The following is a 25,568-nucleotide window of genomic DNA, read 5'->3' as shown; positions in this document are numbered from 1 at the left end:
AGCATAAGACATGTCAAATTTTATGCTAGGAATAGAAAGTGAGTCTAAAATTCCAAGCCTTGCAATATCATTGTCCTTGTTGATTCAAATTAGGCACTATAAATCTAAAAAAAACTCACCCTAAACTTTGTACTTGACCTGAAGAAAAAATTGCTTAGTTATTCTGATAATATTGCTTGTACAATTATGATAGTTAGGATAATCACCTAGGTATTTTTATTTTTGAAAGGAAAAAAGAAACAACAATAATCATGAGGCCCTTAAGAAATCATGACATGATCTTGAATCTGATCTGCTACAAGATATATCCTTCCTAATGTTCACATCTAGTGAGAAAAACTCCTACCCAACAACATACATATAATATAAACAACCATGTTTTTCTGTATTTGCTAATGAATCACGGGAACAGATGATGACTTGGGGCTTCAGGATCCAATAGTAAATATACAGGATCGACGCGACGAAGCTAGCGAAGAACATCGAGATGGTTTGAACGTATGATTTGTCTGGATTGTAAGGGAGTTTCGCGTGCCCGAATCCATAAACCCCCACGTGCACGCACATGCAGTCTTTGTCATCCTCACCTAATAGAAGCAACATACATGGCTATGATGTTTTCGAGAACCTTTGCTTGAACAATCAGAGGAGACTGTAGCACCTCACAACAACATAACTGCATGAGAAAGAGCTTACTACCGCATCCCCAATCACAAATTGCAAATCATGGCATTCGAAATGGGAGACTTAAAGTGCCGACGTATTATTTTTGAACCTTTGAGTAGCTTTGTGGTAACAAAGGTGAAAAGATGTAAATGTAGTCAGTTCATTGTTAGACTTATTAACAATAGCAAAGATGGGTAAAAAGAGAGGCTACCTATAGTCCCCATGTCTGTCTGATTTACCTGAACAAAGGCTACATAAGGAAATATACCAACCCAGAACCTATGTGCACCAGCTTCATACAAAGTTTCTGAAAATGTAGAGTAGAAAGAAAAGTCATTTCTCAGATACCAGTCAACCTCTATTCTTAATTTGCATGGGATCTCCATTGCCTAGGTAACTAAACCAAGAAGTTAATATTCTAAACTTCTCCACCAAACTAAATCATTTTGGTAGCTTAATTTCTCTTTATAATTACAAGATTGATCAAGTAAGAGATGATTTTGATTTAGCTTGTACTATTTCCTACATAAGTCTCCCTGCCAATCGAATCAATCATCAATCAGAAAAAAGAAACAAGAGAATAGGATTATTTATAAGGCCAGAAAAGCTTACTTGGTCCAACAGGCGGTGGTTGCCGGCCTGCTCCAAGGAGTCAAGCACCGTCACGCGAGCGTGTACAATGAGCACGATAGCATCAAGATCCCGGAGAAACGTGCTCTCCAACCACATGGACCCACCAATTTCAGTTACATCGAAGAGATCAACCAAGTCAACGACCCTGCGGTGTTGATCCCGGTGATGGGATCATTTTTCTCTGGTGAACTTTTGTCTAGCAGCGAGAAGGTGGCAAGCTTGTCGTCCGAGAGGAAGGGTCACGACGGAGGTTGAATACGCGGTGTATGACACTGTCGGTCGAGGTTGAACATGTAGTCAAAAGCAGAGCGTCGATATGCAGCATGCCCTCTTCATTGCCGGTGCCCACCCGCGCCACCGCTCTGTAGGTAGGATCGTTTGTGGAGTATGACAAGTGTCAGTCCATGGGCATCACCGCGTCCTGGTCGTCCCTGCTACCGTAGAGGAGTGGCCCTTCATGGCGAAAGGTGGACTTGGGTAGACGAGGTGAATCTTGGTGACGGTGGGCTCAAAGTATCTCTACTCCTGAACAATATATCCCATTGTAATGCTTCCTATGAAGTGAGTGAAAAAACAAAACTGAACATAAAGTCAATTACTTTAGATCTTGATATAAACAAAAGGTGCAATCTAATAGTACACAACTTATGAAATAAAGTGTGATGTCATAGTAATGGAAAAAGTATCTGGATAATGGTGTGCCAAAAATGCATGCCAAAATAATCGACACGTCAGTCTACATAGAGTTATGCCATCATGGAGACCTTCAAATAAATTTCCCACAGTGAAACCATAATTTGACAACACAAGCTGGTAAAGAAAGATTAATTAGTAAATCACCAAATATTAAAAGGAACTTATAACCAAAACGCAAAATGTCAAAGTTCAGCACTATGTTGCATAGTTGTTATTCTTTGGAGATAACGACAACACTCGCTATCACCATACTTGTTGTTAATTCAGTTTGTAACCCATGGCTGACAGATGCATCTGGAGACCAGCTTCTCCATGCATGGCCTCAGCCAAAAAGTCTACAATTCAAGAAGACACGAGCATGTTCATAAATAAAATTAACCACAGATAGATGGATTCAGGCATCTTATACCATGGATCATTTTGCTGGCTAAATTTTACGTGGGCCTGGTCACAAAACAATGGTGGGGACGCATGGACGCACCGCAGCCGCTCTCGACCCCATCCCCTTCCTCTCGCTAGCCCGTCCCAACGCCTCCATCTGCAGCACCCCACCGTCGCCGCCACCCAACTTGCCATCCTACGCTGCTCATCTTCACTGCGAACGGCCTCGCTCCGCCTTCACAACACCTCGGACGATTGCCGCATGGTGTCGCACCACAGATGACGCTATAGCTCTCGCATCCTGCCTCTGGTCCCCGTTCCATGCTCGCTCATTCTCCATGGCCACCACCGCGCTCGTGCCCCTGAGCTGCCGCCACCCCCTGACTGCTCTCTTCCTCTCTCTATTGATCTAGTGAGTCCATGGCTGGAAAGTCGAAGGCGTCTATCATTCTTGATTTACCGAGCCCATGGCATGAAAGTCTGACTACGTGTTTGGATCGAAGACAAACTTTAACTGATGGATTCTCTGACATTGCTCTCTGTTAGAAAACCCTAGGCCCGCATGATTAACTAAAATGCCCCATTGCTTAATCTTCTCCAACTTTATTATGCTATACATGTTACACTGAACATATTCACGGTCATGTCCGTAAATGGCTTAGATATTAAGGCAATATCTACTTTGATCCCAAGACTAAAGGTTTCATAATTCTATCCCCGGGAAAAGTAAAATCTTTATCTGAATGTAACATTATGTATGACTAATGTCTTAGAACTAAACAATCGCCTCGGAGCTAATGTCTAACACAGGCGCTAATGTCTCTAATGCTCCATATACATCTTCCGACGCAAGATATGGGCGTCCTGACCCCAATGCCAAGATAATGAAGCCTGCTTCTTCAGTTGTTAAGATGGTATTTACAATGCCGCCGTTCTCTATCAGTGTAACTTTCTTGCTAGCAAATTTAACTGTAACGGTGTAACTGTCAAAACCCGAATGAGTATTGATCTCTTACATTAGTGTTTTCTAGCTCTTGCATATTTCACCTAGTTCAATTAACTCAATTTGCCACCCCCAAAGTAGCATCCCGAGAAGGTGATCATCTCAGGCTCAAATATTTCATGGCTTATGTGTGAAGAAAATCCACTTGTATTACATAGTAACCACAAAAAACCAGACAAAGGTGGGAGGTGGGATGAAAGAAAACCCGGAACGGAGACAACCAAATGCTCCATTATCGAAAAAGGCGCGTGCCCCGCTTTATATATAAAGCAACAATCACCATACAAACCAACACATACAACTCACCCCACAACACACACACAAGGCAAGATACAAGGGTGTATATGAACTGCTAGATCACCCCCATCCACTCCAAGCAACTACATGTAGGCAGGGATAGCACCACTTGTAGTCTCCGGAGACCTCAACCGTGAGCGAGTCACCGTGAAGAGAGAGAGAGAGAGAGAGGTGCACGACAAGCCGAACACTCCAAGGCGGTGCCTTCAAGAAGGGCACGACACAGGAGTATCGCCACCGCCCGATCCCAAGATCAAGGTTTCCTTCGGAGCAATCGGAGCATGTAGAGGAGCCGCGACGAAGCCTTCAAGAAGGAGGCGCCACCCATAGGTGACGTCGTCGGCGGCTTGGCAGAGCCAAAGCAGGTTTTCACCCCGGGAAGTCCTCACAGCCCCCGAGGCGAGGCACAACAAACCAGGCCCGCCAGACCTACCCCTCCGGTTGTCGCACCCTGAGCACCACACCCCCCGCATGGTCACGACAGCTAGCTCACACCCGTGCCGTGAGCTCCGCCCATGAGCCCACGCCTCCCACCTCCAGGGCCGCCGCCCCAACACCCATGGTCCCGACACCATCCCCTACCAAAGCTTGCAGCCATGACAGGAAAAGAGACGGGCGGGAAGGCACCTCCTTCCCTGCCCTTCGACGGTCCCCAGGTCCGAGCCCACCCCCGGGCCGGCCGCACTCGGTCGCCACCGCCCCGTCCTGCCAAGCCGTGCAAGGACGAGCTCCCCGGTGCGCCACCTAACAGGAGGCAAGGATGGTTCCGTGGCCCTCCCGGCGTCGGATCCATCCCTCAACTGTGGCCATCATTGGGAAAGGTCCAGCCCTATGTCGTGACATGTGCAAGCTCAACAGGGGCTGGATTGGAGCCGCACTCAGACCTGCACCATGGCTGGACAAGATGAATCTCACCAGCGGCCGCTATCCACCACCAGTGACCACACAGCCGGACGGCGAGGTGCAGCGGCGACCCAAGCCGCCGCCTGCCGAGCTCCCGCGTGTGCCGAGCCACCCAGGAAACAGCTAAGCTAGCGCAACCCGCGGGCACAGCCGCTGCCAGATCTGGGCGCGCACAAACGCAGCCGTTGGCAACATCGCAGCCACCCCTCGCCGTAGAGCCACCAGCACGAGCACCTGGCCAGGCGTCTCCGCCCCACACTCAGATGCCACGCCGCCGTGCCCCCTGCTCGCACCGCGCCTTCGCCGGCCATGCCATCCTGCGCCACACGCGGCCACACGGTGAAGGGAAGACCCCCCACACACACCGCCGAAGCCGACCGGGCTTCGCCCGACCTTGCTCGCAGGCGGCGGCAGGGAAGGGGAGAAGGGGAGGAGGAGGGGGTCCCGGCAGCGGCGGCGCTAGGGTTTCTCCCGTGACGCGCGTCGTGGGAGGAGGACGGAGAGGATCATGTTCGGATTCATACTTCTCTTGGCTTTTATTTTCCAACTGCTCCATTAGGAGTGGAGATATGTCTAGATATATGATTGTAATATTCTAACATTACTTTATTTTCTTCCTTTACCTCACATTGTAAAGCTGAGACAAACAGTGTGACCTCACCTAATCTCTGATCCCCACGGCAATTGGGTATCTCTATCCTCCTCTCACCACAAAGCAAAACTCAAAAGACAATGAAAAAGGGAGGGAACAAAAAATTCTCACTCATTGAAGTCTCTTACCTAATTAGAGAAACTAAAAAAGGCCAAAAGTAAGTGTCCATTAAAAGGATAGCAAGTACCATTATATCTAGCTCTCTTTCTGCAGGGCTTGCTGCAGAAGAGATGGGCTCCTAACAAACCTTCCCTCAAACAACAAAAAACAGATGACATGAGTAAACCTATGGACTCTGTTTCAACAAAGCAGATACATAGATTCTAGTTATCTACTGTGAGGAGTGAGCTTTTCCACTGCTTGGCTTACAAATATTATAGAACTTTTTATTCTTTCAAGCATCAGTTCTAGTAGAATGCACATGTACATACAGAATAATTTCTAACAGTTATTCACCCACATGTTTACCAGAATGTAAAAAAAGATAAAAGAAACTCTTAGAGCTAAAATGATCTCATGTAATCTAGGTTGTAGGTTTGCTTAGACTCACTATTTAGTTATTTTCCTTACAAACTAATTTTCAGTACTTCCATTTTTATGGGTGACTGGAGTATCAGTGATACTCTTAAAAGGTGCGTACTTAAGTCTAGCATATGAAACATCATCTGCCCCCTAAACATTTAAAAGCAAGTAAAATTTAATTTTGGGTGTATGGCCTAATTACCTGAGATCCTCCACAATGATTCAGTGCATAACCAAGCCCATATCTGGTTTGATAAATCTTCTATAGTTTCTTATGCCTGTTAACTGTGCCTGCATTGCAACTCTCAATCTTCAACTACAACAACAATCAAAGCTTTTCCTCAGATTGCTTTCAGTAACTACTGCAGAAATATCAGATGATGAGGCATGTGCATAACCACTAACTACACAATAATAAGCACACCAAAGAAAGCTACCTAGGAGTATGGCTGGATGAACACCTAATTTCACTAGAGCTGGTGCTCAGAACTTGATGAACGGAGACACCACAATGTAGGTCGCAACTTGAAAGAATTGTCTTATGAACACCTAATTTCACTGGAGCTTACCTTGAATGCATCTTTGTATGTCCTGTCATCTTACTCCAGGCAGTTAAAGCAAAAATTCCACAACTTTCACCCTGTCAATGAGAGGGCGGACTTCGAGAACCCTGTAGTTACACACAGATGAACTTTTTCATAGTCCCACGAAACGATAAGTAAAGAGAAGATAAGTGTCCAACAGAACTTTTATAAAGAAATGTTTCTGATAGAAAACTGAAATGAACTCTTAGATGTAGACTCCCAGGTCGTGCGACACACACACACACACAACTTGTTGTGTTCCATTATTGCACCATCAACAATGTCCTTTATACTCTCACTAAGATTTTTGAACGCCTAGTCAGCCACCAAGGTGAGCAACCTAAACCATATGGTGTAACCTGGGTCTTTTTTAACCTTTAGACATTGATACATACCTCAGCGATTGTGTATTGGAAGAGATTGACCTCTTTACCATGTGAAAGAAAGCAAGTGAGCGATCAAGTTTAGGAAATAGAAGAACAAATCATGCCATAACAAAATACCAAAAGTTGCTTCACCTTTCGGCATGGTGCCCGCTGAACTCAGAGTTCCCAATAAGCCCCATGATGTCCATTCCATGAGACCATGACGCCTATCTTTAGTACATTCGGTTAGTTTCACAAAGTCAAATATCAAGAGGTACAGAAAACATGAACCACATACCATATCATGAGATCTTCCACTGATTATAGCAGTCAGGAGAAGTGGTGCTACATGCTTCACAACAGCACACATCTGTGAATAAAAATCTTTAGATAGTTGAATGGAAAATGCATTAATACTGCAACACATATATGGAACAAATTAAGGTGGAACTATTGTCCAGTGGCTGAAGTCGCCCCAGGCATGGGGCTTGAGTACCTTGGGGAAGTAGGGGCATACACACCTTGGGTTGCCAATGAGCATCCTACTACTGCCAGTGGAGCCCAGATAGAAAATAGAAACCTAGGCTGTTGCAGCCTGACAGAGTGTAGACAAAAGGAGCTGAGCAACATGAAAAATAAAATTTCAGAATGACTTCATGAACTCTCAAAAATAGAATAATATGGCAGAGAGAAAATTGAACAACAACAAAAAAATTAAAACTGTACAATTAGTAAGGCAAACCATCCTAGCTTTAAAAAAATAGTGATACTATCATTCTAAACAATAGTACATTTACTTAGCGCAGCTATGATATTCTCACACTGGATCTACAATTTCCATGACGACAAATATAGAGTGGTTCTGTCAGTTAAAAAAATAAAATACCAAAATTTGTATAAAGGAGCAAGAAGATAAGATGCCTGTGCGTTCCAGCATCCACACAAAACACGGAAGCATGGCCTTGCATAACTCATCAAACACATGCTTCCTTACTTGAATACCTTGGAGTGATGACGATTGGTTACTTTTCTTTTTATATAGGTGGTATCTTTCCGATCAAGATTTTGGAGTACAGAGAAAGAAGACTACGGTGGTACTACTCCTAGCAGGACATACATTAGTACATGAAAAGAAGAACAGTTTAAGAACATAGCAGAAACTGAACGAGGCAATGCATCATGAACTGAACGAGGTCTGCACAGTCCTACAGAAGGATACCCTTTCCCTCCCTCCCTCCCTCTCAATTTTAGCAAGGGATCCCATGGCCTCAATCCTCATCTCCGTCTCTCTATCCTGATCTGATTCTCTCCGTCTCAGATCTGATTCTCTCCGTCTTGATCCAAATAGAGAAAAGAGGGAAGATGAACCTGAGGGAGGAAGTCGATCGCATGGTGATATACAGGATCGCCGGCGTCTGCTAAACGGGATCGCGGCGCCGTCTCCTGCAGCGATCCTGAAGCAGATCGTACGATGGACGGGCGGCAGCTTTGATGTGCGAGGGCTGCGGCGAAGGTTAGGATCGGCCGCGGCACGGGGATGGATCAGCCGCGGCACAGGGATGGATCGGCCGCGACGGGGGCGAAGGGGTGGATCGGGTGTGCGAAGGGCTGGTTGGTGGCGGAGAACGATCTACTATGGGCACGAGGGATCGATCATAGGGTTTTTTTTTGGCACCGGTTTTTTTCGCAGGAGGATTGTGAGTTAACGGAGGTGGGAGGATGACGAAAATAAAACGGAGATGGGAGGATGACGAAAAAACCCAGCGAAAATAAACCGCGCAGACTATTCACCAACTGCTTCATTAGGAGTAGAGATATGTCGAGATGCCATGCCCATCCATTATTAATACATATTTCATCTGTCATTGTACCATATTTTTCCAATCAAATGCTGTTCTTGTGCATCAGACATCAAAAAGGAAGAGGGTGATTGCCGAATCTGAAGGAGCATCAGCAAAGTCCTTGAAAAACATGGTGGTGCCACAGAAATCAGAAAGCATCCTACTTTTATTGGTTGTACAACCAGTGACACAAAACGTAGGACCGACTCCAGCAGACTGTACCCATACTTCACTGGCCGCACCACTAGCCTCACCACATAGGACCTGCACTCCAGCAAAAGGTATACCGATTTAATTTGCCATAGCACCAGCTGTACCACAGAAAAATCCCACTCCAGCAAAAAGTCTAGTAAGTCCACCGGCCGAAGACCTATCCCAACTACAGAGATGGCCAATTCCTGCAGATTGGAACCGCATTCCATTTATTCCCAGTTTAAAAGACAATGCTTTCAATGTTGTTAGGGACTACGTGCATATATTCCCATCATGGGAAGATTATTGTGAAGACAAACATCATTTTCACATCTTCTTGTTCAACTTCCGAGTAAGTGCTATTATTCATGGCTATTATTTTCCTCTTTTCTGCTGATTGAACACATCAATGATTTACATTACATTGTTGTAACTAGGCGATGGTTACTCTGGATAGTCATGACGAGCAAAGTTTGCTTGTGCTTTTCAAGGAAGTATTGCAGCAGTATCGGTGTTACCTGAGAAATCACACTTTGATGGTAAGTTTGTAAACGAATTTCCGGTGAAGTCTCCTGTGCTGAATTTAGAACACATTGAATGGAAAAACCTTGTAATGCACTGGTCTCGTTCCCAGGATGAGGTACTGTCTATGAAATCACATGACAATTTGAACTTCTACTTTTCGGCATGTGCCTTACGGATCTTTTTTGCAGTTAATCTGCTCGAAGAAGAATTCTGGTTTGACAAGAACGACAGGATATCGCAAATATGCTGCCCGCTGCTTCGCTCTTGGTAGTACCTGTTGTCCTGTATCACTGTACTTACATACATACCTAGTTCATTATGTGACAGCAGTATGCATGATAGCTTGCTTATCAATTGTTCGCTCCAAATTATCTGATCTGTATGAATGGTTACATTAGTGTAGAATATATCCAATGTTAATGTTTTTTTAGCTCTGCATTATTCTTGTAAGTACATGCTGTCCTTTATCAGTGTACTTATAATGACAGGTAGTTGTTCATCTACCATCACTCTACAGCTTATTTTCCTTTGCCCTCCATTTTCTACACATCAGATCTATATTTACTCTTACCATAAGGTTGGTACTAAAGAAGTTTAGCTGTGCATTGCTCTTGGCTGTATCTTTTGCCTGTATCGCTGCACTTATATTTATAGCTACTTGGTTATGTAGCATCACTCTTCATCTTATCTTAAATATTCTCCATTTTTTCATATATTATCACATCTATATTTACTCTTAAGAAAATGTAGAATAAAGGCAATGTTTTTGAAGAAGATTCTGTAGTAAACTTCTTGAGTTGCCCCCCCCCCATCAGCATGGACAAGGTCTTTATAGAGCCTTTCTTCATCAATAATGTATGTTTGTCCATCTCAAGCCTTCAAACTTTGTTGTATATATTTGGTTAGGCATGACTGCAACAGCTGTTTATTTTTGGTGTTTGCATCAAATTGTTTGTTTAAAGTTTATTATATGTAGTTCATAAACAAAAGTTCGTCCTTTCTCAATTTAAGTTTTCAGTTGTACAACCAAGTTCCTTCTTCATACCATGTAAATTAAACTATACAGAGCAAGTGATCTTCTTTTGCACTGCATGTATGCTTCTGTTCTTCATCTGTAATCCAGTGGTGTGGTGAACCTACCCACTACAACACAATGTCATATTCTGCCATGTATTAACTATGAAAATGTTATATCATTCTACTATTATTTAAACAATCTCTTTATTTGCCAATCTGAAATGGAATAAATTGACAGCACACTAACCATTGATACTTATGAGTTCTTGATCTGTAATTCAGTGGTGTCGTGAAGCTGCCAACTCCTTCACAATGTCATTTCCTGCCATGTCTTGACCTGAACAATACCATATTGTGTTAATGCAAATTTAAACTGTGTCACTTTATTCGTCAATAAGAAATGTGATGAATTGTCTGCACTGATACTTTTATGTTCAAAATCTGTCATCTGTCTGCTTGTTTATCTTTCAGAGTGAGGAATATATAAGTGTTGAACAAGCGCAGTATCATCATCCTGCTCAGCTGCTTGTGCTACAGCTCCCCAGCAGGGCTAACCTTTCTTGAACTTTATTGAAGTGCTGTCGGTTTTGTATATTATTTTGTCGGCGTGTTTATTTGCACTGGCGGTGATCTTTGATGCCCAGTGTATGTAATCTGCTTTCTGCTTGTGCTTTATTATCATAGTGGCGAACATTGATGCCCAGTGGATGTAATATGCCGTAATTTCTTTATTGTATAGTATAGGTTTTTTTCTTATTCACGATGCTGCAGTTATTTTATTGTATATATATCCTGTCTTCGCAGTAAACCAGCCAAACCGTAAAATTACGGTACATAATTGGGCCGTCATGCAATCATGATGTAGGTTGGGCCTGAAACGTGCCGATCAGCTCACGGGCCGGCAGCAGCCCGAAATGAACCCCGGGTCATGATTGTGCGAATCAAATCACGGGCTTTTAACAGGCCGAAAAACTGTCTCGGTCCTTATTTGGCCCAATCAGATATCGGCTGCGAGCAGGCCGGATGCAAACGGGGTCGTAGTTAGGCCCAACTATATGACGTGCTTTTAACAGGCTGGAACTAATATAGGTCCGAAATGTTAAACGGGCCCTTAACAGGCCAAAACTAATATCAGGCTGAATTACTAAGTGGGCCTTTAGCAAGTGGTCCCAAAAGCATAGTGTCCAGTTGACGGGCCGAATCTGATATGGGCCATAATTAGGCCCAAAACCTCTTAAAGGGCCGGACCTGATCTGGGTCGTAATTTGGCCCAGAGCGTGGTAGGGTTTTAACGGGCCGGATCTCACATGGGCCACTATTAGGCCCGGAGCGTGGCACGCCATTAATAGACTGTATCAAATATGGGCTGGCATTTGGCCCAAAACATGGCAGCCAGTTAACGGGCCGGCCTACCAGGGTCCTCAAAATCTTGTGGGCCTACAGCTGGGCCGGCCCATTAATGTCGGCGAAATCTCATGGGCCTTTAGCTGGGCTGGCCCATTATGATCCACAAGAATTTTGTGGGCCTTTACCTGGGCCGGCCTATTATGGCACACAAAAATCTTGTGGGCCTTTACCTGGACCGACCCATTATGGCCCATGAAATCTTGTGGGCCTTTAGCTGGGCCAGCCCATTATGGTCCACAAAATCTCATGGGCCTTTAGCTGGGCCGGCCCATTATGGTCCGCAAAATCTTCTGGGCCTTTAGTTGGGCCGGCCCATTTAAACTTGTTGGGCCCTGCCACGTGTCGACGTATCATAGGCGCCTTCTGACCAGTGAGTGGATGACATTTGTCCCGACGATGAGTCGACACGTGTTTCCTCTAGCCAATGATGATTTTACATGTGGAAAATCCCCATTGGTCGGGGCTGTTAACGGGTTATCGGATCCAAAACCCGACCCGATAGCTTAACGGTGTTCCATTACGGTGGATGCCACGTGTCGGTCACTCTTGACGAAAACACTTCTGTGACGCGCGATTTATCGTCATGAAAGTGGACACTTCTGTGATGATAATTTTGGAAATGTCATGAAACACTTCTACGACAGCACAGGTATGACTATCTTGATTCTGTCATAAATTTATCATGGATGTACATGCATGACAAAAAAGCGACCTACTATGACAAACATGTATCATCACGGAAGTGTATTTTTTTGTAGTGGTTCATGTCGTAATAGCACTGCTCCACCCATCGAGCTAAACAAGCTTAGTTTTAGAAATTCAAATCTGATATTATGCTGATATTAGTAAAACTGAGAGATGTTTAATTGGTCAGCTCAACGTTCCTACTTAAGTTTTGAAATGCATGTGAGCCTCATATGGAGAGACCGGAAGGAATAGTATTTCTCTGCGCGCTCTGGTTCATCATGGGTGGCCAACTGACATTGTATAGAAAGACTTGTAATATCTTCAATCTGCTTGCTCTTCTGCTCTTCTTTAAGATGATCCTCTTCTCTTGCGGTTGACTGGTCATGTCAAGTTATTCTCCCTTAGTATATTTTGAATCTGTCAGGTCGGGTCGACTTGTTCTTCTTTACTATATGTTGAAGCTGTCATCTACGAAGTATCATCAGTTCTGGAGCTCTCATATTTTGAGCAGTAGGCCACATTATATTAATGCACACACAAAATTACAGCATGCATGGCACCTCTTAGAAGAATTGCAGAGATAGCACAAAGGGGTTTACAGGGAGGAAGTATTGGATTAGAATCACTTCTGCATTACAAAGATAATCTCACTTGTTTTTATGTTTTCATGCATGTCAGGTATTGAACATTATCAAAATGAATATGAGAATGAGCGCATGAAAGGAATATTGCGGAACAATCCACTGGATAACAAACCTGGTGAAAGTGCGTTATATTGACTAGAGGGGGGTGAATATAATAGGCGATTTTTATGAAAGTCTTCAAAACGTGGGAGTTATGAAGACAAACAGCGAAGATTTTGCCTATTACTATGCAGCGGAAGTTAGATTACACAAGGCAAGCCATGGTCAAGTATTCAATAGAGTGAAAGCACAAAGACAAACAACTGAAGTGTAATAAGGATCAGGTAGGAAGAAGTTATGAAGCCAAACAGATCATACATTCACGTTGTGAAGATAAAAGATAGAGCAAGCATGCAATGGCTTCACAATGAGTAACAGTAAGAAAAAGGAAGTGAAGATGAAACCGGTGACTCGTTGAAGACAATGATGTGTTGGACCAGTTCCAGTTGCTGTGACAACTGTACGTCTGGTTGGAGCGGCTAGGTATTTAAACCTTAGGACACACAGTCCCGGACACCCAGTCCTGAACACGCAGCTCAGGACACCAAGTCCTCAACGTATTCTCCTTGAGCTAAGGTCACATAGTCCTCGCCCAATCACTCTGGTAAGTCTTCAAGGTAGACTCCCAAACCTTCACAGACTTCGTTCACTGGCAATCCACAATGTCTCTTGGATGCTCTGAATGCGACGCCTAACCGTCTGGAGGATTCACAGTCCTCAAGTGCAATAAGTCTTCAGATCACACAGACAAGAAGACTTAAGTGATGCCCAATGTTCTCTGGCTCTGGGTGGTTAGGGCTTTTCTCCTCGCTAGGAATTTTCTCTCAAAGGCTTCGAGGTGGGTTGCTCTCAAACGACAAAAGCCGTGCACTGAAATCTGAGCAGCCAACCGTTTATGGTTGTAGGGGGTGGGCTATTTATAGCCACTTGGCAACCCGACCTGATTTGTCCGAAATGACCCTGGGTCACTAAGGAACTAACACGTGTCTCAACGGTCAGATTTCAAACTCTCATGGCAACTTTACTTGGGCTACAAGCAAAGCTGACTTGTCCGGCTCTGGACAAGATTCGCTCTCATTGTCTTCACTCGAAGACATAGGTTTTTGGTTTAGGCATCACTTCAGTCATTCTGACTGGTTTTCCTGTACCCCACTTAACAGTACGGTGGTTCCTATGACTCAACACAAAAGAAAAAGAACTACGAAAGATCTAAGTCTTCGAGCTCCATAGGGTTCATAATGTGTCTTCTTTTGTCATAGTCTTCAATGTGAATATCTTCATATACCACCTTTGGCTTCAATGTCTTCATACATTTTTAGGGGTCATCTCTGGTAGTAAAACCGAATCAATGAGGGACTTCTACCTGTGTTATCCTGCAATTCTCACAAACACATTAGTCCCTCAACTAGGTTTGTCGTCAATACTCCAAAACCAACTAGGGGTGGCACTAGATGCACTTACAATCTCCCCCTTTTTGGTGATTGATGACAAACTAGTTGAAGTTTTCAACGGGGAATATAGTCTGTGAAATTGTAAAGGATAAGGAATTGTCTTCATAAGTTTCAAGGGCTCCCCCTGAAGATGTGCATATAAGTTAATTTGCTTTTGGAATGCAAATGCACATGGCAGGTTGTACTTGTGGAGATCCAATTCAGCTTATGATGACAATCCACTATGCATGTGAAAGTATATGAAGATAATGACATGCATAATGGAAAATGGACGTCTGCAGAATGAGATAAGTGCAGAATTTATCGTCGCACATGCGGAATTTATCTTCGCAAACAGGGTGGCAAACAAGTAGCAGACGACCATCGAGTTTTAGTGTTACAACTCAAAGAACCAAATGAAGCAAAAACGAGAGTTGTAAGCACGAAGCAAAATATAGCAAAACATAAAGCACCCGCCCATATGGAATCGCTTGAAGACTATCAACCCATATGCTTCTCCCCCTTTTGTCAACAAGGACCAAAAAGGTTTGAAGACATAGAGTGTCTACTCGTTCCCAGGAGCAGCAGGGTCGTTGGAGGTGTTTGGCGGTGCAGAAGAGCTTGGAGGTGCTGAAGCAGGTGGCGGTGATGTAGCATCGTCTTCTTCATCAATGATTCTGGCAGTGACTGTGGCAGCACATGAAGAAAACTCAGAGTCTTCAAGTGATGGTGTGTTGCGCATCACAGCCCTTCTAGGAGGTGTGGTGTCAAACTTGAATCGCTCAGTGAAGCCATCCTCTTCAGGTTCAGCTTCAGTACACATCATTGATAGCCCTTTACATGTACGACGACAGGTTTCATGAGTGACGAAAGCATTCTTGGTGGCAAGATTTCGAAGACGATTAACATCCACCAAGAGGCTTTTCATCTGACGCTTTAGCCAGTCGTGATGCCTATCTTGTTTTTGATGAAGGGCCACAAGAAGCTCTCGGTTATTGAGAACATGAGCGCGCTTCTTGGGTCTGGAAGCAGTTGCACTATCAGTGGCTTCAGTTGAAGCAGGGTGTGGCGCACGTGTAGTGCCAGCCAAAGGATACACCCTGGAGATGGCTTCAACACCTTCATAGTTTTGAGTGAAGCTCTGGTGTTCTGCATTCTGAAGACTCAAAGGTTGCTTGGCAGGCTCAGGATATATAGCTTCAGCAGAGGTATCCACATCTGGCAAGAAGATCCGATGGTTGCGGGCTGAGGGCTGATATGAGATCGCAGAGTGAAGCTTGATCAGTCTCATTACCCAAGGAGCATAGAACTTTAAACCAAACATATCTGAGCCTGATGCAGCGAGTTGGCGTATGAAGAAATCCTGTGCGTTGAAGCATTTGCCATGAAGGATACAGAATATCAGAGTCTTCATTGCACCCTCGATCTTGGCATTTGGAGAGTGCCCTTTAATAGGCCAGAGAGTCCGCCGGATAATGTGATAGATGGTTCTGGGCAGGTACTCAAAGTCTTCAACGAAGAACTCTGTTGGATAAGGAGCATCGTGGGGCAATGGCTTCATCATGGAGAGCATCTGACTCATATTTGGTTGAAGCCTCTGGAATATGCTCTCAAGAGCTTCAGTGTGTAGTGGACAACCTTCCTCGAAGAGTTCGCCAGAAGTGGGCAGGCCGGTGAGCTCAATGATATCGAATGCATTGGCTTCGTGATGGACATTGCCGGTCATCCACTCCAGGTCCCAAGTCTTCGGATCTCTGTTGTATCCTTTGATGTGTAGGGTGGCATAGAATTGCAACAGAAGCTCTTCATTCCAGTGCTCTTCATCAGTTATAAACTGCAGCAGACCCACTTGCTTGAAGCAATCCAGCGCTTCCTCTAAGCAGGGCAGACCAGCAATGGCTTCAACATCAAGGCGCTTGTGCGTGAAGATGCGACCTTGGTTGTATAGGATGCATGAATAGTAGCTGCGCTGAGGATAGCTCCAGAACCTATCTGATGAAATCCTTTCCCTTGAATAGGGGTTCCTGGAGCTGTTGAAGAACGTATTGTCTGCCTTGAAGCTATTGATGTCAAAGGAGCCAGGTGCTGATGCAGGACCTGGGAACCTTGGCAGCCTTGGGACTGGCTTCTGGACATGAGGCCTGTGCTCAACATGGTAATCAAATTGAGGACCTGCAGCAGACTCAGGAACAGAAGTGTCTGGATCAGTAGCTTCGCTGTCTGCTGAAGCTTTTGGTGGGGAGGGCTCCACATTGGCTTCAGTGTTGGTTGTGGCAGCCTCAACATTTTCAGCCTCCGCTTGACTAGCTGGAGGGTCAGTCACAAGCACGTTCTCCTGGAGAACTGCTTCTTGGTGGAGCATAGGAGTAGGCTCTTGTGATGCGTCTTCTGCGGCTGATGCCGCTGGAATGTCTTCAGCATAGACTAGAGGCCTTGGACCTTTGCGAAGCCTGCGGAATGCAGACGACGCCTATGGGGTTGGAGTGGGCTGGGCCTCATTGTCTCTTCCTCTTGTGGGCGATCCGCCCATGACGCATCTTGTGCAATTGGCGTCAGAGGACGACCAATGCTGATGAGCTCGCTTTGTTCATACTGAGGAAGGGCTGCATCATCTTGTACATTGTCCTGATGACCAATGTCTTCAGCAGCAATGGGGTCGGCTGCTGGTATGTCTTTAGCTTCAGGAGCCTCTGTGGAAGCAGGCTCATGAACTGTCAGTTGTCGTTCTGCGTTGGGGTGAACCATAGAGATAGGTTCAACTATCAAGGGCTCTGTGGGAGCAGCCCGGGATTTCTTGATCTTTCGCTTCTTCTTGCTGGGGGCAGTAGGAGAGGCTTCAGAGCTTTTCCTCTTCCTGGCTTCAGCCTCAGCAGTTCTTGTCTTCTTGAGCTCTGAAGCTGTTGACCGGCTCTTTGGCTTCGAGCCAGTCGTTGCAGTTGGGAAGACAATTGGAACTGCTTCTTGCCTAGGTGCCTCTGGTTCAGCCATAGCAGGCTTCTTCTTCTTCTTCTTCGCGGCCATCTTAGGGTCAATGCCAGGACGCCCAAGTGCCTTGCGCTTCTCAGCCTCATTGTAGGCTTGTACACATCTTTCAGCCAGAGACTTCATCCGCTCACGTGAGCCCTGAGCTTCTGCACGCTTCTTCAGAAAATTTTCCTTGAGCTCATGCAACATGGTGTTGAAGCTCTTCACTTCTTGCACGCTGAGCTTGGCCATATTCTTCTTGAACTGAGCCTTTTCATGATCAATTTTCTGCTTCAGTTCAACAATGCGCTGGGCAATGGCAAGTTCTGAAGCAATTGCGCCTTGGAAGGCGACGCTGAGGCCAACAGGCAGCTGCAGATCTTCGAAGCTGATGTTTGGTGTGGCAAACCATTCGTCGATGAAGTTGTGGATGATGGCGACATCAAAGAGAGGCAAATTGTTGAAGATTTCAGCTTCTTCTTTGCTCTTGATGAGCTTCTCTAGAGCGTCATCTCCAAGATCTTCATCACTTGACATATCAATGGCTTCGCTGCGCAGAATGGCAGCAGCTGTGAGCTCTTTGCCGGTGTGTGGCTGAGGCACCTTGGCCTTCTGGGGCTTGGAGACGCGGGATATGTCTTCAGACTGCACACTGTCTTCAGGAGGTGCAGTTGCCAATGGCTTCGCCCTTGAGATTTTTGATGAAGGGGCTGGCTTTGAAGCTTTTGGCTTCTTCGACTGCTTTGGCTTCGGTACAGCAGGAGCTTCATCAGACTCAGAGTTAGCTGGAGGGTCATTCACGGCAGTCCCTTGGACTAAGATGCGGGTGATGAGGCCCTCAAGATTGGCATATGGACCGATGATATTGGGTTCTGCGTAGCGTGTGCCATATGCCCTTGGTGCTGAGGGACCAGGGTTGAAGTCTAACCCCAACTTATTCTTGTTCTGCTTCGCTGATTGTTGGGCAAACTGGAAGTTGTGCTTGAATAGATTGTCGTCACGACACTAGAGTAGTGACGACGGATGTGCATCATTAGGCTGTGGCCCATGAACCATGCATGGATAGAAGCTTTGGGCAATAGCTTCATCTCTGGACCTGGGTACAAGGTTTTTGTATAAGATGTCTCCCCATGGTCTTTTGATGGCACTTTTCTCAGCATACTCTTGGGTTGTGAAGCGGTATTTGAACCATTGTTCAGCCCAATAGCGTCGAATCCATTGGATTCGGGTCTTGCGCTGCCCATAATTCTCTTCAGGATCTGTTTTATACAATTCTGCCAGGTCTTCAGGCAGATCTTTGAAAGTTCCTTCACGTCGCTGTCTACCCCCCTTCCTTGCTGCTGCTTCTGAAGCCATAAACTTTAACTTGAAAGGCTTCAAAACTTTCAAAGGCTTCAAAGGCTTTCTTTTGCTGGACCAACAGGAACTGGCTTCAGGAGAATTTAAGTGATGCTGTAGGAATTCTGCAAATGAATGCAGACTATGAGAACCGAAGGATTCTCCCACGGACATGTACCTGTGACAGCATTAAGGTGCGAGGGAAGGGGAAAAGGTCATATGCATTCTCAGAAGGTTTTGAAGATTAATCAGTTTAGAAGACATTGACCTCATCGTGCGAAGACATTCACTCATAGATAAGAAGTTGGTTCCAGATTTGTACGAACCCACAGATCAGTACAAGTGAGGAATCTAACTACTTCATGAAGCACAAGTGAATATACTAGGCATGTTATGAGATGCAGATTGAGAGATCTAACTTGTGTGAAGATAAACTTCTTATGGTAGAAAGTGACAGAACCATGAGATCAAAAGGGGCTGTAAAAAGAAGTTTTATTTACCACACTTGGAACTGCTAGACGGAAGCGGGAGATGATGCCGAGCAGTTCAGTCCTCTGTGCCCTAACTTGGCGACGGAAGACACCTACGGCGATGGCGGAGAGAACGATGTCCGCGGTCGGCGTGAGGACGGCGTCGGAGAGGTTGCGGCAGCGAAGCGCTTCGTCGCCGGTGTCGTTGAGAGCTAGCGGTGGTGCTAGGGTTCGTGCAAGGGTGGAAGAAGGAGATAATGACCGCGGTAAGTGTGAATTTATAGGCACAGGGGCGGCACTGTGCTATTACACAGGTGCCCCTGGCGATTCGCATCTGAGGAACGCGTGGCCTGTTTACGGAAGTTTGGGGTTTGTTCCACGTCCCACGCACGCCTGGATTGTCGGGCGGTCGTTCCTGCTTCTCCGGATTTTATGTGGAGGAATGAGCATTGAAAACGGACTTTATGGTTGTCTCTACATCTTCTGCTGACAAGGACGTAGTGAAGACATTCGACAGTTTCAATAGAATGCATATGACTTGGAGAGATAGAATTCGAGATAGAAAGCATAGAGAGATTAGGGTCCGATCACATTCACTTAGTTCAAAAGATTCAACCAAGAAGACATAGCTATAAGTGAATGCTATAGAGGACAAAACACTAGTATGTATACATCTATATAATCAACGTAGTGAAGATAATCATGAAGACATGTTGAGTTTGAAGCCAAACCAAATGTGAAGATATTGCAAGGTAACGCCATGAGTGAAACACTTCAAAATAGAACGTTTGGTGGTGGCGTTACCCACCGTATAGGAAGTATTAGACCCAGACACGGCGCACAATTATCGTGGCGCTCCAAAGTCAAATTCCACATTAATGTATTCACACTTAGAATGTATGTCTTCATTGATTGAAGATATACTTTACTTTGTGCATTGCACATCTAAGTCATCATATGCATAAGTGTTAGGATGTGTGCCTGATCACAGGACATTTGAGGATTCCAGGATATTTAGCTCACACCGTAACTTGCAAAATCTCTTCTCATCCAAGGGCTTGGTGAAGATATCTACCAATTGTTCTTCAGTGTTGACGTGTATGATATCAATGTCTTCCTTCACAACATGATCTCTGAGAAAGTGATGACGAATTTCAATGTGCTTTGTCTTCGAGTGCTGAACTGGGTTGTTGGCAATCTTGATGGCACTTTCATTGTCGCAGTAAAGTGGTACTTGCTTCAGATGAATGCCATAATCCTTGAGTGTTTGCTTCATCCACAGAAGCTGAGCGCAGCAAGATCCAGCAGCGATGTATTCAGATTCAGCAGTGGAGAGAGATACACAGTTCTGCTTCTTTGAAGACCAACATACAAGTGATCGTCCCAGAAAGTGACATGTGCCTGATGTAGACTTGCGATCAACTTTGTCACCAGCATAATCAGCATCCGAAAATCCAACCAAATCAAACTCTGAGCCCTTTGGATACCATAATCCTAGAGTTGGGGTGTGAGCCAAATATCGAAGAATTCGCTTCACAGCTAAGTGATGCGACTCCTTTGGTGCCGCTTGAAATCGAGCACACATGCAAACACTAAGCATAATATCTAGCCTAGATGCACATAAATAAAGCAAAGAACCAATCATGGAGCGGTATACCTTTTGATCGAACTCTTTACCATTGTCGTCAGGACCTAGATGATGTTTGGCTGGCATTGGTGTTGTGAAGCCTTTGCAGTCTTGCATACCGAACTTCTTCAGGCAATCTTTGAGATACTTCTCTTGAGATATGAAGATGCCATTGCGTTGTTGTCGTATTTGAAGACCAAGGAAGAACTTCAGCTCCCCCATCATGGACATCTGATATTGCTCTTGCATCATATATCCAAACTCTTCACTGTACTTCTAATTGGTGCAGCTGAAGATAATTTCATCCACATATATTTGGCACACAAACAGTTCACCATCATATGTCTTCATGAAAAGAGTGGGATCCAGGGAACCAGGTATGAAGCCTTTGCTCTTCAGGAAGTATTTGAGTGTGTCATACCAGGCCCTAGGGGCTTGTTTGAGGCCATACAGTGCCTTGTTGAGCTTGTATACCATGTTAGGATGTTTTGGATTTTCAAAGCCAGGCGGTTGTGCAACATACAATTCTTCTTCAATCTTGCCATTGAGAAAGGAACTTTTCACATCCATTTGATATAGAAGTATGTTATGATGATTTGCATAGGCCAGCATAATGCGTATGGCTTCAAGCCTAGCCACGGGAGCAAATGTTTCATCGAAGTCAATGCCTTCCACTTGAGTATATCCTTGAGCAACGAGACGAGCTTTGTTTCTGACAACTTGACCATGCTCATCTTGTTTGTTGCGGTATATCCATTTGGTGCCTATTATGTTGTGCTTCCGTGGATCAGGACGCTTAACCAGTTCCCATACATTATTCAGCTCAAACTGTTGAAGCTCTTCTTGCATAGCTTGAATCCATTCAGGTTCCATGAAGGCTTCTTCAACTTTCTTGGGTTCTGATATTGAGACGAATGCGAAGTGCCCACAGAAATTTGCTAGCTGAGTTGCCCTTGAACGAGTGAGTGGACCTGGTGCATTGATGTTGTCAATTATTCTGTCAATCTGCACTTCATTGGCAACACGAGGATGTACAGGGCGAAGACTTTGCTCTTGCTGATCTGTGTTGTTGTTGGGAGGAATGTCTTCAGGCTGAGCATTGTCTTCATGTTGATCAGGTGCTGAGATGATAAGTTCTTCTTCAGGATGAGCTTTAGAAGGTATAATCTCTCCAGTTCCCATTAGCTTGATTGATTCACTAGCTGGAATCTCATCTAGCACATTTGGCAGTTGCTCTCTTTGTGAACCATTTGTCTCATCGAACCGCACATCCACTGTTTCAACCACTTTGTAATGAAAGAGATTGAAGACTCTGTAGGAGTGCGAATCCTTTCCATATCCAAGCATAAAGCCCTCATGTGCTTTTGGTGCAAACTTTGAGGTGTGGTGTGGGTCCTTGATCCAGCACCTTGCGCCAAATACTCTGAAGTAACTGACATTTGGCTTCTTGCCAGTTAGGAGTTCATAAGATGTCTTGTTCAGAAGCTTGTGAAGATAAACACGATTGATTGTATGGCATGCAGTGTCAATGGCTTCAGTCCAGAATTTTCTTGGAGTCTTGTATTCATCTAGCATTGTTCTGGCCATCTCAATGAGTGTTCTGTTCTTGCGTTCGACGACGCCATTCTGCTGTGGCGTGTACGGAGCTGAGAATTCATGTGTGATGCCCAAGGTATCAAGATATGTATCAAGGCCAGTGTTCTTGAATTCAGTGCCATTGTCACTTCTGATGTGTTTTATCTTGGCGCCAAAATTGTTCATAGCACGATTGGCGAAGCGTCTGAAGACATCCTGCACTTCAGTCTTGTAAAGGATTATGTGCACCCAAGTATATCTAGAGTAATCATCAACAATGACAAAGCCATAGAGGCAAGCAGTAGTAGTAAAAGTTGAGTAGTGAGTGGGGCCGAAAAGATCCATGTGGAGCAGTTCGAAGGGTTGAGTAGTAGTCATGATTGTCTTCGAAGGATGTTTTGCCCTTGTCATCTTCCCTGCTTCACAGGCACCGCATAAGTGATCTTTCTTGAACTTGACGCCCTCGATGCCTATGACATGCTTCTTCTTCGCAAGGGTGTGGAGGTTCCTCATGCCAGCATGCCCAAGCCTCCGATGCTAAAGCCAGCATTCTGAAGCTTTTGCAAGAAGACATACTGCAAGTTGTGGCCCTGCTGAGAAATCTACCACGTACAGATCATCTTTTCGATACCCTTCAAACACTAGAGACTTGTCAGATTCCATTAGTACTAGGCAACGATATTTTCCAAACATTACGATCATGTTCAAATCGCAAAGCATTGAGACAGACATTAAGTTGAAACCAAGGGATTCAACAAGCATGACTTTATCCATGTGTTGATCCTTTGAGATTGCAACTCTACCTAGACCCAATACCTTACTTTTACCAGTGTCAGCAAATGTGATGTGGCTCTTGTCGGATGGACGTAAGGTTGAGTCCATAAGAAGGCTTCTTTTGCCAGTCATGTGATTTGTACACCCACTGTCAATAATCCATTCTGAAGACTTTGAAGACGCTGGTGTCGTACCCTACAGTGCAGTTAGGGGGATAGGCTTCACGAAGAGAATTGTGAAGCAAAAACATTTGACGAACTAGTGGGTTATGAAAACTTAGATCCAGATTAGGACTAATAGGGAGAGTAGCATGCGATTCAGGAACGAAGTACATAATGATGCCATTCGGGCATTTTATCTTGCGCCCTACAAGATTTTTAAGGTCCCCAGCAATAGCGTCAGAAGATTTTGTTTTTCTGCTGGAGACCTTTCCCTGCAAAAGAGAGTTAAGCTTTCTTAACAACCCACATGTTCAAGGGTGGCTTAGAAGCAATAAGTCTAAGTGCAGCATCTGAGAATTTTGGCTTTGAAGCCTTAGCAAACACTCTTGCAGGTGGACAATAATACTCATAGGAATAAGCAGAATAATTTTTGGTCATATGAACATGACGGTTCGATGAACCGCTCTCATATTCATATGCCTGAGTATGGTTTCCCTGCAAAACATTTGCGTTAGTGTGACTCAGGTGAGTCCTCTGTTTGTAAGAAGCCTTTGGACCATATGAAGCCTTTGGTCTGAGGTTTGTCTTCTTCAAGTGAGGTGTCATGAAGACATTCACAGGAAGATTTTCCAGACACTTTTTCGGAACCCAGATCTTCTTCATAGGCGGTCCATTCCTGCAGTTAGTACCAATGTACCTGGCAAACACTTCACCATTCTGATTCTTAAACAGTTTATAGTTTGCATCAAAGGATTCATCAATAATAATGGGGTTAGCACATGTGAAGCCAGATAAATTGGATGGATATGCTGAAGGTTCCTTTGCAGCAACCCATGTGGTTTTGGGGTACTACTCAGGTTTCCAGTAAGAGCCATCTGCATTTATTTTCCTTACGAACCCAACACCCTCTTTCCTAGGGTTTCGGTTCAGAATCTGCTTCTTGAGGACATCACATAATGTCTGATGTCCTTTAAGACTTTTGTACATCCCTGTTTCAAGCAATGTCTTCAACCTAGAATTCTCATCAGCAATAGTAGTGGTATCCTCAGCAGAGAGGTTAGTTACCACATCAACAGTTGAAGATATTGCAACAGCAGTAGCAGTGGAACATTCAGCAACAGAAGTAGCATTATCACGCTCAATGCATTTAAGACATGGTGGTTCAAATCCTTCCTGAGCGGAACTGATCTGTTCGGCGCGAAGTGATTCGTTTTCCTTTTGAAGATCTTCATGAGCCGCTCTCAATTTCTCAAGTTCTTGCTTCCTTTGAAGATAATCATAGGAAAGCTTTTCATGAGTTGTTGAGAGAGTATCAAGACGATCTTCAAGTTCCTGATACTTAACGTGAAGATTTTTTATGTCTTCAATTAAGGACTCAGATCGAGTCATTTCAGCACCCAACAGATCATCGCTTCTGTATAACAGTTTTTGAATATGTTCCATAGCTTTCTGTTGTTCAGTTGCAATTTTAGCAAGTGTTTTGTAGCTGGGTTTTGAATCACAGTCAGAGTCATCGTCACTAGATGTTTGATAGCGAGTAGTGCGTGTGTTTACCTTGGCACCGCGTGCCATGAAGCAGTAGGTAGGAGTGGAGTCGTTCTTGTCATTTGCATCAGTGTCGGTGATGAAGTCATTGTCTTCAGTGTTGAAGATGGACTTGGCGACATATGCTGTAGCCAGACTCGCAATGCCAGAATCAGACTCCTCCTCAGATTCCACCTCTACCTCCTCAGAAGTGGACTCCTCCTCTGAATCCATTTCCTTGCCAACAAACGCACGTGCCTTGCCAGATGAGCTCTTCTTCTGTGATGAAGACTTTGAGGAAGACTTGGAAGAAGACTTTGAGTATTTCTTCTTCTTCTTCTTGTCGTCAGAATCATATTCCTTGCTCTTCTTCTTCCTTCTGTTCTCATTGTCCCACTGCGGACACTCAGAGATGAAGTGTCCGGTTTTCTTGCACTTGTGACATGTTTTCTTCTTGTAGTCATGAGCAGAAGCTTCATCATTCCTTGAGCTTGATCGTGAAGATTTTCTGAAGCCTTTCTTCTTGGTGAATTCTTGGAACTTCTTCACTAGCATTGCAAGTTCCCTTCCAATGTCTTCAGGATCATCAGAACTGTTGTCAGATTCTTCTTCAGATGAGGAAACAGCTTTTGCCTTCAAGGCACGAGTTCG

General features: G+C 44.7%; 1 long non-coding RNA gene across 20 annotated transcripts; it reads right to left on the bottom strand.

The window, feature by feature from the left end:
- Window positions 1–133: 133 nt before the first annotated feature.
- On the bottom strand, window positions 134–8,381 carry LOC125514962. 20 transcript variants are annotated; one of them, XR_007286738.1, is made up of 8 exons: window positions 8,071–8,381; window positions 7,199–7,321; window positions 7,001–7,072; window positions 6,856–6,933; window positions 6,323–6,764; window positions 5,956–6,069; window positions 1,279–2,109; window positions 803–973 (listed from the first exon to the last, which is right to left on the bottom strand). It is a non-coding gene; the product is annotated as an uncharacterized LOC125514962 (long non-coding RNA). The 20 variants fall into 20 exon arrangements; XR_007286739.1 differs by having other exon boundaries at window positions 5,956–6,044; XR_007286741.1 differs by having other exon boundaries at window positions 1,279–6,069; window positions 6,323–6,423; window positions 6,733–6,764.
- Between the last annotated feature and the right edge of the window lie 17,187 nt (window positions 8,382–25,568).

The sequence above is a fragment of the Triticum urartu genome, chromosome 1 (genome assembly GCF_003073215.2).
Source record: "Triticum urartu cultivar G1812 chromosome 1, Tu2.1, whole genome shotgun sequence".
Classification (NCBI taxonomy): domain Eukaryota; kingdom Viridiplantae; phylum Streptophyta; class Magnoliopsida; order Poales; family Poaceae; genus Triticum; species Triticum urartu.
Note: the sequence above shows the minus strand (reverse complement) of the source record. Positions and strands in the feature narration are given on the sequence as shown.